This window comes from Conger conger, chromosome 2 (genome assembly GCF_963514075.1).
Source record: "Conger conger chromosome 2, fConCon1.1, whole genome shotgun sequence".
Classification (NCBI taxonomy): domain Eukaryota; kingdom Metazoa; phylum Chordata; class Actinopteri; order Anguilliformes; family Congridae; genus Conger; species Conger conger.
Window position 1 is genome coordinate 55,096,181 of NC_083761.1, and position 14,627 is coordinate 55,110,807.

The window sequence follows — 14,627 nt, forward strand, 5'->3', positions numbered from 1 at the left end:
GTAGTTCTTCTTTATATATTCAATAAAGAACAACCAAAACATTAGCCTCATTGTCATTATAGAGTTAATGACTCCTAAAAAAGGGAGGGGTGTCAAAAAAGTCACTATTGATTGGAAAGTGGGGTTTGTGTCGATTTTAGTCTTCTCTTTGGCAGTAAATCAGGGAAAAACTAGAAAATGTATAGTCTGACACTATTTTCTTTCATAACACTGCTGAAATGTTTTCTTAATATTTTCATAATATTGCACATTAAAAAAGTTATGGTCCTTCAAAAATGCTAAATCATGCAACAATTTTTATATATTTTATGGCTTAATACATCAGAACCACTTGGTGTATGACTTTCAAACTTCTAAGACTAGTAGCCAAAGACATAATTTATTCAAAAATGATACAATGTCACAAGTTGATCCAGCCAGAAAATGACCAAAAAGTGTTGTATATTTAACCAAGTAGTTGGTAAGATGGAGTTGGTAAGTTTCTTATCAAAATGAAACTTTATGTAGTTCAAAAAGAATAATTTGCCAACTTCTTTACAAAAAAATGAGTTGACGTCACTGAAATTTTGCCCCATACTTAGGAAACTGCTACACTGACCGTGATTTTGAAATGTGATGCCTACACAAATAATTTAAGCATTTAATACAAAAAGCTTGGCAGTGCTCCTTTAACCAAAATACCTACTAAACGTAGATGTTTGAAAGTCCTGCCAAGTAGGGTTGATGCAGGAAACCATCAAATATTGAAAGAAAAATGCCAAGTGGCACGATATGTCATTTTTGAATGACCATAACTTTTTGTCTGAGCAGTAAATAGGCACAATCTACTTTTCAGGTTGTGTATGAAAATCCCAGGAGATCAGCAGTTTCTGAGATACTCAAACCACCCTGTGTGGCATCAACAATCATTCCACGGTCATTTGGTCAACTATACCTCTTGACCACGTCTGCATGCTTTTATGCATTTAGTTGCTGCAACTCATAGAATGAGCATTATATTTCGAGTGCTGCATGATTAATTTAATGTTTTCTTCTTTTCAGTGCCCAATGACACTATACAATGGTAAGCTACGTTTGACACAAAAAATAAGTCATATTTTAAAATAAAGTAAAATTTAATTGCAAAATACATTTTGTATTTATTTTCTGGTATGTTTTGCAGAGACCAGAGTTTGCGCCAGAGTCAACAGGTTTGCTCTTTTCATATATTTTGTATGCATTCAAAATTACAATGCACACAGTATTGAATTTATCTATGCATTACATTCAACATGAGGCCAAAACAATGAGAGTGTATGTAGTGAATGAAAAAACTTTTTTATTTCAGCACGGAACTGCAACACTATCTGGACACTGGACCTATGACCAACATGCTCTGCAATTTCTCCATTGGTCAATATGCATGTTCATCGGTAAATTTCAGATGTATAAGACATCAAATGATGTGTTTCCATCTTTTTCTTTTCCTAACCTTTTTCTTTGCAAATATTTGATAATTAATCATTATAAACTGAATGTACAATTTGTTCAATCATAGGATTGCTTTTTTATTCAATGTCTTACCTCCCAAATTTGAAGCTCATGCAACTCGGAGCTGAAAACCTTGCCACGCTGCTGAAATGCAAATTGCCCAGCAACATGACATACTCCAATGACACTTGGAAAATGTTCCTGACAAAAGTCTCTCATGTCCTAGATGAAGCTTTGCATATCTTCTCTAACATGGTAAGAAAAGCACATGCATTACTGTACAGTCTCACAAGTATCATAAACATTGGGCTTCAAAAATAACATTTCTTTTTCACATTTTTAGTCATCCCACATCACCAGTCTTTCTGCATCCCAATTGCTGGACATACTTGGAGAAATGAGAATGAATGAATTATCTGATGCTCAGCTGGCAGATGTTGATTTAATCAACAAGTGGTTCCATGGAAATCTAAGACCATTGTTGTCATCTGTGTCTGGAGAGTTTTTGCGCTGTCTGGGCACCAAGAACTTCAGCTGTGAGACTTACCAACAAGTGTATGTAAACACATTATTTCTCATAAAATAAGTTAGTGTTGGCTCAGGAAAATTCAATAAGAAAAAATATAAAAATATATAAAGAAGGGGAAAATAACCCATTATTTAATGCCTCTCATTTTAGAAAATGAAGAAATTTAATATGTACACTTCTTTCAACACTACCAAAAATGATCCTACCAATATATTTACAGTATACATATTTAAATAATGTTATTTAAAGGGTGAAGGAGTTCAGCTCTCAGTTCCCTCAAATGGACCAGATGAGACAGAAGTTGGTGTCCAAATACTTCATCCTTCCGATCTTGTTCAGAAACACTTCAGGTTTGTACATGTTTGCTTGTTATTTTCTGTGTGGACTGTAAGAAGAATACATATTTATTGCTTTTTTAAAACAACTATCATGCCAAATCAGTTGAATTAATCCAAAGAAAAAATGTTGAAGAAAAGCTAATTTAAATATTGCTTACGAAATAATGAAATATTGAAATAAGTTTCTTCATATTTTCTCTTAGATCCTGCCTGTGTCTCCAGTAGTAATGGAAGTGTGGATTGGCTTCACAAGAACTTTGGAGCATTTTCTGTCCTTGTACCCCTTGAAACTTTGCTGATATTAAATCAAGACTTTGTCCGGGTAAGTCTTGATTTCAGACGACTGCTCTTACTGCCTGAGCCATGTCGCCCCATGAATGTAGTTGTAGTGTTAATTATCATAGTAGTAGCAGTCTAAGAGTAACCAGGATTGCAGTATTTTAGTAGTCGTTGTAGTAGCAGTAGTAGGGCTAATAATTTGGAGTGTGAATGAGTCATTCTTAATTTACTAATGATTACTAAGATGTTACTAGATGTTTGCTAGGGTGATGCTCGGTGGGTGTTAGGGTGTTGTGAGGTGGTTGCTCAGGTATTCCTTGGTGGTTGCTAGGGTGTTGCTTGCTAGGTAGTTGCTAAGGTGTTGCTTGGTGATTGTTAAGGTGTTAACAGGTGGTTGCTTGGTTGTTGCTAGGTGGTTGTTAAGGTGTTGCTTGGTGGTTGCTAGGGTGTTGCTGGGTGGTTGCTATGCTGTTGCTTGATGGTTGCAAGGGTGTTGCTAGGTGGATGCTAGGGTGTTGCTAGTTTGTTGCTAAGGTGATGACAGATGATTGCTATGGTGTTGATAGGTTGTTGCTTAGGTGTTGCTAGGTAGTTGCAAGGCTGTTGCTATGGTGTTGCTAGGTGGCTGCTCGGGAGTTGCTAGGTTGTTGCTAGGTGTGAGACGGGTGCGTGGGGGTTGGACCCAAAATGCACGACTCAGAAACAATAGTAAAATAAAGTCCCGTTAGGGCTTTATTCGGGACGAGTCCCAGGAGCGTAGTCAATTCAAGCAAAGTCCATACACGAAGATCCAGCCAAACAAATACAAAACAAACAAAAAGCACGGTGCCGAGGGAAGAGGCAATCTCGTAGTCGGTAGGCGTGCAGGGAGGTCCGGTAGCAGGTGAGCTGTCAGCGGGGCAGATGAACAGGCGGACGGCAGGCAGAGGCGTAGTCGTGGGCGAAGCGGGAGTCGAAACCATGAAACAATCAGCGGGGCAAAAGTACAAAAACGGTAGGCGGGGACGTAGTCAAGAAACAAAATGAAGGTCACAAAACAGAAATCAATAATCGATGGTCAGTAAACAGGCGTGGATCGTAACATGTAATCAAACAGTAAATAATGCTCAAGAGTTGCGTGAAAAACAGAGGCAGACAATTTCGCAGTGAACAGTTGCGCGACTGGGCTATAAATGCAGGTGTAGACAGGTGTAGACAATTAGTAAGAGCGTAGCAAGGAAATGGAAAACAGGTGCGATGGATGACAAGTTTAACAAGGAGATTAGTAATCGTTAGTAATAAACCTATCCTGCCCTAGCATTAGTAAATTAGTAAATGACATGCACGAGAAACATAAGGTAACATGAACACATGATTAGTCTTGTTAGTTTCTACCCAATCCTGATCTAGCGTTAGTAGTTTTAGTAAATAGACAAATAGAACATTAGGGGAGTGAAGGACAGAACGAGAGAGAGAGAGAGAGAGAAAAGGCGGAACGCAAGGTTTGCGGAAAAACATGTAAAAGTGTATGCATAACAACGACCAGTTAACGTAACAATAAACATACATCGAAACATAACACAAAGCGGAACTAAGACGATAATCACTCAACATAACCAGGTAATATAATCGTACGAAAACATAACTAGACATGACAAGAAAATAAATCGTAACAAGACATAACTAGACATGACGAGAAAAATAAATCGTAACAAGAAATAACCTAAACAACATGACAAACCTAGACTAACATAATACATGATAAGACACTACGTGACTAAGACAACATGAATAAACATAAATCAACATAAAACATGGTGAGACAGACCTGAAACGTGACAAGGTGGCTGCTAGGGTGTTTGTAGGTCATTGCTAAGGGTTTGCCAGGTGTTTGCAGGGGTGTTGCTAGGTGGTTGCTAAGGTGTTGCTAGAATAGGGAGGCGGAGATACAGAACAGAATTGAAACTGGAGATGCATTAGTAAGTTAGTTACGTGATTTAAATGACAAATACCCAAAACTAGTGAATATTAGTTTGTTAGTTTGACGAACATATTAGAGTGTTAGTATAATTAGTACTGTACAAATTCTGTTAGTTGGGATTAGTATATTAGTGCTATGTACAAACATGAAATGGAGAGAAACAGGAAGTAAGGAATGCAAGATTGGAAGGAAGGTTGAACCCCAGAACTACCGTAAACACCAGAATAGTGGAGCACACAGACAGGGGAGTGACTCGGGCTCGTAACATTCAGACTCAGACATCACAGGGGAAGACAAGTGCAAAGACTAAACAGACACCAGACATGAATGTGACAAAGAATAATTAACAAAAATAACGATAATAAACAGGCGGCACGGATGGTGCAGTGGGTAGCACTGCCGCCTCACAGCAAGGAGGTCCTGGGCTCGAACCCCCGTCGGCCGGGGCCTCTCTGTGCGGAGTTTGCATGTTCTCCCCGTGTTTGCGTGGGTTTCTTCCGGGTACTCCGGTTTCCTCCCACAGTCCAAAGACATGCACGTTAGGCTGATTGGAGAGTCTAAATTGCCCATAGGTATGAGTGTGTGAGTGAATGGTGTGTGTGCCCTGCGATGGACTGGCGACCTGTCCAGGGTGTATTCCTGCCTTTCGCCCAATGTATGCTGGGATAGGCTCCAGCCCCTTCAGGATAAGCGGGTTAAGATAATGGATGGATGGAACGATAATAAACAATGATAAACTAACATACAGAACTCAGGAACATAACAGTATATGTAAAATCCAAAAGCTCAGATAAGCAGTGCCATTGTGGTGAATTAATCGTGGCCTTTTTTATTTTGTTTGAGCATTAAAAAATCACATGAACCAATTATTTTTTACCGGAATTTAAACCCAAACCTTCAAATAAATTTTTTGCTTGAAAATGCTGACAATAAATAATGTCTGTGTCTCCTCTCTTTTCATCAGCTGGAAGTCCTACCTTTTCTTTCAGCAATGCAGATGGCAGAGCTGGTTGCCTTTCTGCATACTGAACTTCCATATAATGAAGTCACTATCAACGCAGTGTTTGACTTTTTGCTAAAATTACCAGATCAGAGCACCTTCAAGGATTTCCTACATTACCTCATCCCGTTTTCAAGAGAGGTAATGCATTTATTGGTTTCTGCATATCATTTCAATAAATGTGCTTATATTCTGAAGCATATGTTTCAGACATCATTCATATATTAGCTTTCCTCACTGATAATTTACAATGTATTAAATCAATCACTTTTTCTTTTACAGAAAATTATCAACTGTGACTCTTACAAAACCATGTGAGTCATAACACAGAATACATGGATCATATTTCACACCTTTAAATTTATGATCAGTTTCTGTAAAGAGCATACTTCTTCATTCATATACACTTCCATTCAAAAGTGTGGGGTCTGTTTGTCTTTTTCTTATTTTTATGATTTAATATTTTATTTTCTCTGTTTTTAATCAAACAATTCACACGTGGTCAAAGCGCAGACTCAGAGTGCAGCCAATACTCTTTTATTAAAGGGTATTTTTAGACATTTTGGTTTCACCATGTAATACTTACAGCACCTTTTATAAGTAGTCCCCCATTTCAATGTTTGAGACAATTTAACATAATGTCAAATAAAAGAATCAAATAAAAGATGTTTGTATTTGGTTGCATATCCTTTGCATGCCATGAATCCCTGATGTCTATGACCCATTAACTTCATCAGAGTCTGGATATCTTATTTTCAGGGTGCCCTACAAGCGGTACTATAACTCTTTGCATTTGAATGGATCTCTGTGGGAATTGGGGGGTGGCACTACATTCAGCTGTAAATTATACTGATACAGTATAGAACACATTTGTTGGCTAAATGGCTTTTTAAGTCATCAAGGATCCAAGGTCTCAAAGGAGCCTCAAACCACTGTGCTGCTGTCAGATGCAGTAGATACTACAATAATTGTTTCTCCTGAATATTTTTTCCATTGAGTTCAATAGGAGAATTTGTCAAACAATTATTGCAGTGCAGTGTTTTGACCCCAAACTTTTGAACAGTAGTGTAATTAATTACTAGTGTAATTAAATATTTAAAGACAACTTTAAATATATACTGTATCTGTGATCAATATCTATAATGTATAAAGATTAATATTTTAATTTATCTAATTACTTTCCTCACATAGATTCAGTAGGCTTTACCAGGCATTGCCATTGGTACCACAGGAGTTAGAGCCAGACATTTGGACAAGTATAAACGAGCTCATGAAAACTGCTCCAGGAGGTTAGTAGGCTATATTGTGCTGTCAGTGTTCAATCATTGAATGTATTGACAAGCAAACTATCATTTAATATATGAAATGACTCACTGCCAGAAACACATGCCACATATTCATATGATTTACTTCATGGTTTTGTATTCTGTTTTTCCATTTTGGAACAGATTGTTTGCCTGATCTTCCTGGGGTAAGCCAATCTTTTCTAAGAAGAATTATGAGATTATGACATTTTCATTTAAAAAATCTTGCGATAAATGTGTTATCTTCAAACAAAAAGTCACAGAACAAGAATAATCAGGATAAAATGTTATATTTGCAAACTTATGTCAGTGATATCATTATTGAAACAAATTATCTTCCTAATGCATTATGGGTAATTTCATGTTTCCTTTTCATAGTGCTCATTGACTCCACAGAATGGTATGTTAAGTATTACAGAACAGGTATCATTTCTGTGTTGTTTTTTTCTCATGTATAATCCAAAAGAGTTGTTTCAAACATCATTCCTGTTTTTCATTATTTCCAGAGACTAGAGTTTGTGCTGATGTCAACAGGTGTGTATTGTATATATTTTTCTTCAATCTCATACATTGTTGCAGAAGGTGAAATAATTGCTGATATTGTACAATTTTTATTTGCCGTCATACAGCTCTGAATTACAGCATTACCTGGACACTGGAAATATAACCGAGGAGCTCTGCCATTTTCACATTGAACAATATGCCTGTTCATCAGTAAGTAAAAACAGTGTAACAAGTAATTTGACATTTGACATTGGCTTAATTGGTGGAATAAGCACTTTGGTGGAATAAGCATTAAAAGTGAAAACATGAAACTAAGCAGAATTAATCTCATTCTCTGTAATGATTTATAAATACCTACTGTAATGAATTGTTTAACCATTGACAGAGTAATGACTTGAAAGTAAAAATCTACTTGATTAATGATGCAGTGACAAGTCTGGATACTTTTATTAAATTCCATTCATTTTTCCTTGCTACAAAGCTCAATCATTTCACTGCGGAAAACCTTGTCAGTCTATTGAAATGCAAACTGTCCAGCAACAAGATTTACTCAAAAGAAAGCTGGAAGCTGTTTCTCACTAAAGCCTCTGGAGTCCTGAATCAAGCTCTACATATCTTCTCAAACATGGTAAGAAATTAATTACCATATACCTGTTTTATAATTTTATTAAGCCCCTTACTCAGGGTTTCAGAGAGTAACTATGATAATATAGTTACTATTAATAGTATAATAACTCTGTCTTTCATGTTTTCAGTCATTCCACATCACCAGCCCATCCATGTCCCATTTTCTGGAAATACTTGGAGAGATCAGAATTGACAGATTTAGTCACTTACAGCTGGAAGATGTAGATTTCATCAACAAGTGGTTCCATCGATATCTAAGACCATTTTTATCATCTGTGTCTGGAGAGTTTTTGCGCTGTCTCAACACCAAGAACATAAGCTGTGAAACTTATCAAGAAGTGTATGTGAAGACATTATTTATCATTACAGTCCCTTCAAAAAGTATTGGAACAGCAGGGCCAATTCCTTTGTTTTTGCAATACACTGAATACATTTGGGGTTGAGATTTGGTAAACTACTTAAAACATAACACCTTTGGAATCAGACCACCCAATGTATAGGTGAGCAAGTATTGGAACAGAGAGTATTTAAGTAAATAACACTTAATATTTGGTAGAATATCCTTTGCTTTCACTACATCAAGCCTGCGACCCATTGACATTACCAAACTGTTGCATTCTTCATTTGTGATGCTTTCCCAGGCTTTTACTTTTACTTCCAATTGTTCTTTGTTTCTGGGGGTTTTTTCCCTTCAATCTCATCTTCACGGGGTGAAATGCATGCTCAATAGGGTTAAGGTCTGGTAATTGACTTGGCCAGTCTAAAACCTTCCACTTTTTATCCCTAATGAAGTCCTTTGTTGTGTTGGCAGTGTGTTTTGGGTAGTTGTCTTGCTGCATAATGAAGTTCCTCTGAATTAGTTTGGACACATTTCCCCGTAAGAATATTTTTGTAGACTTCTGAATTCTGCTGCTACCATCATGAGTTACATCATCAATAAAGATTAGTGAGCCCGCTCCAGAAGCAGCCATGCAAGCCCAAGCCATGACACTTCCTCCACCATGCTTCACAGATGATTTGTATGTTTTGGATCACGAGCAGATCCCTTCTTTCTCCACACTTTGGCCTTTCCATCATTTTGGTTAATTTTGGAGTAAACAGTCCAAAACTTTTGTGGCTCATCTCTGTACTTCTTTGTAAATTGTAATCTTGACTTTTAATTCTTACTACTGATGAATGGGTTTGAATGTTATGGTATAACCTCTATATTGCTGCTCTCTAAGTCTTCTTCGAACGGTTGATTGAGATACCGTCGCCTGCTGTTGTTTTCCTTGGTCGACCTATTTGATGTCTTTTGCTCAGTATGCCAGTGTTTTTTCCCTATTTTTCAGGACATTCAAAGTTGTTGTACAAGCTATCCCCAATGCTTGTGCGATGATCAATTTCCCCTCTTTTCTAAGCTTCAATGGCAATGGCTTGCTTTTCTCCCAAAGACAGTTCTCTGGTCTTCATGTTGGTTTATCTTTTCTAACACAAGGCTTAAACCAAGAGTAGACATTCAGAACTATTTATTGTTTAACCAGTCAAACAGGACACATCTGGGCAACAAGAAACACCTGTCAGTCACACGTTCCAATACTTTTGCTCACCTAATAATTGGATGGTCTGATACAGAAGTGATATTTTCTAAATTGTTTAACAAATCTAGATAAAAAATATCATGAAATAAAAGCTGAAATTCAGACCTGTCATCTCATATACATCTTCTGACCTCAAACTAAATTGTTTTTGGTGTAGAGCAAGAACAAAGGAATTTACCTTGCTGTTCCAATACTTTTGCAGGGGACAAACTAATATGCATTTATCTTTTCCAATTTATCTAGTCCAATAATCTATTCCCTCTCATGATATTCACATGTTTTTAAATGATTCATTTTAAAGGGTGAAGGAATTCAGCTTTCAGTTTCCAAATATGACCCAGATGAGACAGGAGTTGGTGTCCAAATACTTCATCATTCCTTTCCTGTCCAGTAACACTACAGGTGTGAACACAGTGGCATTTATATTTGCATATACGGTGGGGTCCAAAAGTCTGAGACCACTAGTGAAATGCTTCTATTTTTCATTCTTTTCTAATTTAATACAAACTTTTTAATTACAGATGATATTTTGAGTAAAAAGTTGAATCTTTGAAAAATGTACATTAATTTCAGAATTTCTTCTTATTTGGTATGTCCCCCTTTTGCTTTAATGGCAATGTACACTCAAGCTAGCATGGACTCCACAAATTTGTGCCAAACCTGATGATTCCTGTTACCCTAGAATTATTTGACAATGTTCCAAAGAGTATCTTGTGATGTTACTGAATGCTAGGCTTTTGTCAGTCTTCAAGTGTCCCCATAAACGTTCAATGGGGTTGAGGTCAGATGATTATGGATTGTGCAGCACTCCTTGCTCTTCTTTGCTCTGTAAGTAGTTCTTGCAAAGATATGAAGCCAGTTAATTTGTTTATATATTTTTTAAAATCCTAAAACTTTGTTTCATTTCCGGGATTACATTTTTTCCGGGATTTTTTTTTCCAGACTTTTGGACTCCACTCTATGTACTGTATTAATGTAATATCATGTTAACTTCCTTACTGTGACTGATTCACTGATATTTGAGATCTGATTTTCTCTCAGACCCTGCCTGTGTCTCCAGTATTAACGGAAGTGAGGACTGGCTGCTCAAGAACTTTGGACCATTTTCTGTCTTTGTGCCCCTTAAAACATTGCTGAAATTAAATCAAGACTTTGTCCCAGTAAGGGGGAAACTGCTTTCCCGTTCCTTCCAACACTCATACTGTAGATACCATCAATACATAAGGATTATCTTTGCAGTATAAATGTAATAATGGTAGCTTTTAACATTTTATTGACCCAAAATGTTTTTTGTATTCTAGAAACAACATTTGGTGTCTTTTCAGTTAAGAAAATAACCTGTAACAATCATTTAAGTAGGTTTTTCTTTGATAGTGATATTTAAACATAAGTTGTGCAAACTCAGATGCCCAAATGTAAAGTGTGACTTCTTTTCTGGAAGATTCTGTGTGTAAATATATCATGTCTGTGTCTCCCACTTTTCTTCAGCTGGAAACCCTGCGCTTTCTCTCAGCAAAGCAAATGGCAAAGCTGATTCTGTTTCCACAAATTGGACCTCCGCTAAAAGAAGTCAACACAGTGTTTGACTACTTGCTGGAATCGCCAAAGGAGAGAAACCTTAAGGAGTTCTTACATCACCTCATCCTGTCTTCAACAGAGGTAATGTTTTCATTGGTCTTTACTAATCTTTTTACTGAACATAGTATTTGTTTACAGTATACAGCATACAGTATGTCCCAGACTTCTTGAAAATGTTGCTTGTGTAACATTATTCATGAAGCATTATTGTTCAAAGCCTATTCAATCAATCATTTTTCTTTTTACAGACATCGATCGACTGTGACATTTACAAAATCATGTGAGTCATAACACAGAATATATGCATCACATTTAACACATTTCAATGTACTGTATCTGTGATAAATTTTTATCATTGGAATTTATTTTAATGAATCTAATTTCTTTCCTCTCATAGATTCAGTAGGCTTTACCAGGCATTGCCATTGGTACCACAGGAATTAGAGCCAGTCATCTGGACCAGTATAAATGAGCTCATGAAAACTGCTCCAGTAGGTCAGTAGGCTACTTGCTGCTGTGTTCAAAAATGGAATGTTTTGACAGGCACTAATTTTCATTTATTTCAGAAAGGCCATAAATTCTAAAGATTAACTTTATGGTTTTGTATTGTGTTTTTACATCTTGGTACAGATTGCATGCCTGTCATGACTGGGGTAAGCCTACCTTTCAAATGAAAATATTATTACCTTTTATATTATCAATTCAAATATTCTATGATTTCAAGTATTTCATTTTCTTTCATAATATTTTGCAAAATTACTATTATTGCCAAGATTAAAATGAATGGAGGAAATGTATTATTATAATCTATTTTAATAGTATTCCTTTCAATATGCTTTGCTTTTCCTAGTGTTCAGTGACGCCACACAATGGTAAGTTAAGTTTTAACTTCATTCAATAAGTCTGCATTGTTTTTCTGGTTTATGTTGGCATAAAATAATTTCAACATTATTCCCCTTCTTTTACTTACAGAGAGTAGAATTTGTGCTGATGTCGACAGGTGCGTATTCTTTATGTTTTTCTTCAATCCCATACATTGTTGCAGAATGCAAAATAATTGCAGATTTTGTAAATAAAATTATTTCCGTCATACAGCTCTGAACTACAGTATTACCTGGACTCTGAAAATCAAACTGTGGAGCTTTGCCATTTTCCTATTGAAGAATATGCCTGTTCGTCAGTAAGTGGCTAGTCATTTTGCATTGGCTTAATTGATTATAATGAAAGCATTTAGAGTTCTATGTTTCGAAGCAGCAGTACGCAAAATTTTGGGTACCCATGGTCAAATTACATGTTTTGTTCAATCTCTAATTAATCTAACACAACCTCTGCAAGGTAAAGACTTCAAATATTTAATATTTATTTACTGAATTTACTTTTATTTTTAATGTGGCACATTAATAAGTTTAGGCTCTTTTCCACTTGACCCAATAATACTATTTTAAAGGTTTCAAAACCTGAATGACTTATCCCTAAAGTGATTATAAATGCAAATATGTGAATGGCTTCAGATTACTTTGTATGGGGTTGTCATGGTATGTATTATGCATCTGCTACAGTACAATAAATCAATTGTATTGCAATTTTGACTTACTGTATATCAGTGTAAATATTTAAAACATTTCCTATGTGGAGATTACGGGCTCTATTTTCATAGTCATAACGCAAATCTATAGTGCAGCATGCAAATCCATTTAGGGTGTGGTCAGACCCAACCGCTAGATTTAGCTAATTAATTAATAGGTCTTGTTAAGTTAATCTTGTTAAGGGGGTACAGAAAAACTGTTTCATTGATGAAGAAGTAATACCTTCTATACTAGAGAAACCAGTCAAGAGCTTAGGCTGAAGCCACTGCGACGATTACATCATCCCATTCGTTTCCAATGGGAGGAGATATTTTGTGTCTGCAAGGTATTTCGGAATACTCGGTGATGCGAGGCAAACAGGTGAAGCAATGAGAAGCGACCAGGGTATATAGGGTATATAGACCAACATATCGGTGAGTAGTCATTTCCTATTTTAATAGTCATGGTACTGGAGGGAAAAGGTCTTTGCATCTCTCTGAAACTAGCGATGACACTCGCTTTTTCTGTTACCGCCACGTCGTGCCAAGTAGAAGGTAGGGCCCTCGATGGGTGGAGTTCAGTTTATTTCCAGGCTCTGAGCTATTGGGTCCAATCAAGCGACTCATTGCACAATTGAGTTTCTAACCAAGATATTTATAAAAACATTTAGTTGATCTAATATGGGGAGTGCCAGGAAGGAAACTGAACATGGAAGTTTAAATGCAAAAAAAAAATGCTTTGAATCAGTAGTCCTCAGAGATTGTATTAACTTGTTTTCACTTGGAAAATCAGCAAATCATGCAATTTGACTAGCGATGCCCAAACATTTGCATACCACTGTAGCTAATTCATTATTTAACCCTTGGCAGTGAGTGAGGAATAAAAAGTGAAAATCTACTTCATTCATGATACAGTTATGAGTGTGGATACTTTGTTTAATGGTTCTCATTCTCCTCTGCCACAAAGCTCATTAATTTCACTGCGGAAAAACTTGTCGATCTGTTGAAATGCGAACTGCCCAGCAACATGATTTACTCAAAAGAAACCTGGAAGCTGTTTCTCACTAAAGCCTCTGGAGTCCTGAATGATGCTCTACATATCTTCTCTAACATGGTAAAAAAGCATATTAATTATCATATACCTGTTTTATAATTTCATTAGAATCACGACAGAGGGTTTCAGAAAAGGACAAGTATGTTTTTCATTCTTTCAGTCATTCAACTTCACCGGTCCATCATCATCTGTTCTGGACATACTCGGAGAGATCAGAATTGACAGATTCAATGATGTACAGCTGGCAGATGTAGATTTCATCAGCAAGTGGTTCCAAGGATATCTAAGACCATTTCTGTCATCTGTATCTGGAGAGTTTTTGGACTGTCTCAACACCAAGAACCTGAGCTGTGAAACTTACCAACATGTGTATGTGCATATATTTATCATGTCATAACTATTTTTTCCATATAACAGTTTTCCCTGTTCCCTCTCATATTCTCATATTTTTTTCATTTTAAAGGTTGAAGGGGTTGAGCTATCAGTTCCCTAATATGGACCAGATAAGTCAGAAGTTGGTGACCGAAAACTTCATCCTTCCTTTCTTGTCACAGAACACTTCAGGTGTGAAAACAGTTGCTTGTTCATTCATGTTCAGAAAAAAAGAAAGAAAATTTGATTTGTGAACAATTGTGAATCTTTGTGAATCTGATTGTGACTGATTCATGTGACAAAGTTTATAATTTCCCCTCAGATCCTGCCTGTCTCTCCAGTACTAATGGAAGTGTGGACTGGCTGCACAAGAACTTTGGACCATTTTCGGTCCTTGTGCCCCTCAAAACCCTGCTAAAGTTAAATCAGAACTTTGCCCCTGTAAGGATTAAAAATCTTATTTATGTA